Source organism: Marmota marmota, unplaced genomic scaffold, assembly GCF_001458135.2.
Source record: "Marmota marmota marmota unplaced genomic scaffold, marMar, whole genome shotgun sequence".
NCBI classification, from domain to species: Eukaryota; Metazoa; Chordata; class Mammalia; order Rodentia; family Sciuridae; genus Marmota; species Marmota marmota.
Genome location: NW_026000153.1, coordinates 23,582,467 through 23,585,708, shown reverse-complemented (window position 1 = coordinate 23,585,708; position 3,242 = coordinate 23,582,467).

The window sequence follows — 3,242 nt, the reverse complement described above, 5'->3', positions numbered from 1 at the left end:
ATAATGTCTTATAAGTAAATAGAAGATGTAAGGGGAAATCAAGTGAAAATGTTATAGCAAAAAATATAATAACAGAATTCAAAAGCTCACTGGGTTGGTTCAGTGAAGGAAAGAATAGATCAAGGTAGAACAATGGGAAAATCCAGTCTAAAAATGAAAACAGATAAATAGATGGAAAAATAAATTATCAGTACCTCAAAGACCTGTGCGGCAATAACACAGCAGATTTGGTAATTGGACTATTAGAGCCATGGAGAAAAGCAGAATGAATGGTGTATTGGAAAAAAAAAAAACATTTAAAGAAATAATGATTAAAATGTCCTGAAATTTTACAATACATAGCCTTATATATTTTATAAACTGAGAAAATCCCAAACAGAATAAGCTCAAAGAAATCCATTTCCAGACATATCAGGATCCAATTTCTGAAAACTAAGTGCAAAGAAAACATCTCAGACTCAACTTAAATTTGACACATTACACACAAAAAAATAACTAAAAATGAAATAGATCCGTGCATAAAATGTTAAACTGTTACCTTTGGGGAAAACCACATGATTAGATGAAAAGTTCATGGATATGACACAAAATAACATGTGAAAGAAAACGATGGTGAATTAGACCTCATTAAAATTAAAAATGTTTATTCTATACAAAACAGTATAAAGAAAATTAAAAAAAGCAAAACACATACTGGGAGAAAACACAAAGCACACATTAGACACAGATAAAATAAGTAAAAGACACTCAAAAAATATGGAAATAAATAATCCAATTAGAATAGACAAAAAAGGCTGGGAGTGTAGCTCAGTAGTAGAGAGCTGGCTTAGCTTGTGATAGACATTGAATGCTAATCCCCAACATCACAATCTTCTTAAGAAGGAAAATAAAGGAAAGAAGGAAATAAAGAGACTTGAAACAAATAACTTCACCAAAAAGAATACATGGATGCTAAATAAGCATTCAGAACATGTTCAACTTCATCAGCCTTTAAAGAAATGCAAATTAAAAATACCTCTACATGTCTATCTGACTCACCAAAATAAAATATACTGACAATACCAAATGCTTCTAAAGATGTAGAGCAAACAGATCTGCCACTCCATGCTGCTGGAAATGTAAAATTGTGCAATCACTCTCCAAAATAGTTTGGCAGTTTACTATAAAGTTAAACTTACACTTGCTGTGTGATTCCAGCACCCTAGCCCATTCTTAGATACTTGCTCTAGGGCAAAGAACATTATGTTTACACAAAACCTATACAAGGATGTTTAGTACAACTTGATTTATAATAGCCTAAACTGGAAACAATCCAAGTGTCCTTCAGTGGGCAAAAGATGAAAAAAAATGATTGTAGATCATACAATCGAATAAATAATACTAAAATATATAAAGGCATTACTGATATATACACACACTTGCATAGATCTCAAAGACAACAAAACATACTTGGAAACACAAAACCAATCTCCATATTGTACATACTATAGGAATCTATGCATGTACCATTCTTAAATGACAGAATTCTAGTAATGGTGAAATAGTTAATGGGTGCCAGGAGTTAGAGGTGGATGGCACATGGTTGTACCATTCCCTTACTTACATCAGCATTTATGAAGGATGACATGTGGTAGGTTTTTAGGGGTGACTGAAATGTTCCGCTTCCTGATGTATTAATGGTTACCTAAATCTACGTATGTAATAAAATTCATATACCACATGAAAAATTATGATATTTGTAAGCTAGTGAAACCTAATAAGGTTTGTACTTTAGTTAATTGTACTATTCCAAGGTTGATGTTTTGGTCAGGTGTGCAGGCGCAAGTCTGTAAATACCAGCTACTCAGGAAGCTAGGGCACGTGGTTTCCAAGTTCAAGGACAAATAAAATCAAAAAGGTTTGGCAATATAGCTAAGAGGCAGGGTGCCCTGAGTTCAATCCCCAGTACCAAAAGAAAAAAAAAAGTTTGTGCCCTGGTTTTAATTACTGTGGTTATATGTGATCATATGAAATATTAACATTGAAGAAAAGTGGATACTTGATATATAGAAACACAGTTTTTCATTTGGCTATATCTTTGTGATATGTAAAGTATTTCAAAATAAAAAGGAAAGATTTTTCAATGATATCATCTTTGATATTTAGGGGGGAAATAATGGAACATATAATACTCAAAGAAGTGAAAACTGCCTGATAACAGTGAAATATTCCCATAAGACATGGAAAGACACTTCTGTTAAGTTATTATCATCTGGTCACTCTCAAAATAATGATGTTCAAAATAATGATGAAAATAAACCAATACCTGTGAATTTATTTCTGTGTAACCTGTTCTGAAGTGGACACAGTATTCAGTGTAAATTATTTTAAAAAACTTTTTTTAATGAAAATTGTTAAACGTAGAAAAATTGAAATAGTTGGATGGTGAGCACTAAGATGTCTACTACCTACATTAAACAACTAACACTTGCAATGATTTGCTTTGTTTTTTTATCTGTCTTCCCTTAAATCCATCTCATTTTTTTAGTATTTACTGCATTTTATTTAATAATGTGATTGTATTTTGATAAGATTTAATCTCTAACAATGATTATATTTAAAAACAGGCTTATAAAATCTCTGAAAATGGAACAATCCACTTTCTCGTGGTGTAACTCCAGTATATCACAATTTATTTACATCATTTTAAAAATATGAGCTTCCACCAGCAACGTATGAGTGTACATTTTTCTCCACATTCTTGCCAACATTTATTGCTGTGTATATTCTTTTTTTAAAATTACTTTATTTATTCTAATTAGTTATTAGTTATATATGACAGCAGAATGCAATTCAATTCATATTACACAAACAGAGCATAATTTTTCATGTCTCTGGTTGAATACAAAGTAGTCACAACATTTGTATACTCTAAGACTTCACTTCACTTCATTCTGACTCACTCCAGTCAGAATGTCAGCTATTAAGAATAGAAACAACAATAAGTGTTGGTGAGGATGTGGAGAAAAGGGCATACTCTTACATTGCTGGTGGGACTGCAAATTGGTGCAACTGGAAAGCAGTACGGAGATTCCTTGGAAAACTGCAAATGGAACCACCATATGACCCAGTTATACCACTCCTTGGTCTATACCTAAAGGATGTAAAAACAGCATACTACAGGGACACAGACACATCAATGTTTATAGCAGCACAATTCACAATAGATAAACTGTGGAACCGATAAAGATGTCCTTCAGTAG